Source organism: Phytophthora infestans, genomic scaffold (genome assembly GCF_000142945.1).
Source record: "Phytophthora infestans T30-4 supercont1.84 genomic scaffold, whole genome shotgun sequence".
NCBI lineage: Eukaryota > Oomycota > Peronosporomycetes > Peronosporales > Peronosporaceae > Phytophthora > Phytophthora infestans.
Window position 1 is genome coordinate 295,456 of NW_003303675.1, and position 628 is coordinate 296,083.

Here is a 628-nt window from a genome sequence, read left to right on the forward strand (position 1 = left end):
TAGTCGATCAAATGGACAATTGTTTCGTGAGCATGTAGTGAAAGCTGCCTTAGATGCTTTCAAGCCCGGAGCTGAGCTGATGGAGGAGAAGGTCGTTCAGAGAACTGGGTTGTGTGCCCCATGCATGACGTCTCGGCTGTCGAACGGGAGTCAGCGAAGATACAGGCACGTGCATTTCGACTGCTCGTCCCTGTTTGCCAAACACTCTGAGGTGTTCGGGTCACACTGTTCGATCGAGGATCCAGCGATCGGTATCGAGCACCTGGTGCTTGGTGCTCAGCACCATGTCTACGGTGTCTGATACTGATGCGGTTCAGCAGCAGAAACAGGGATTGGTCAGAGGACGAGGGTTCGGGCTGTGACACTGACGCTATACCCGAGTATAATCGCATCATCGGATTGCTTGGAGGCGTCGAGGCCGTATTTACGGGCTACATTGACTGTGTGTCGATGGATGTTCTGATCGACACCGGGGTCGTAGCGTGCCTGGTTGGCGCTCACGTGTTGAAGACGCTTGGACTGACGAAGGCTTCGTTACAGTGCTGACAGTGGGAATAAAAACGATTTTATTAAAAACGTGTATTTACGCCAGTTTAGACGTCTTTTCATTTTCGAACGTCTTTATTGT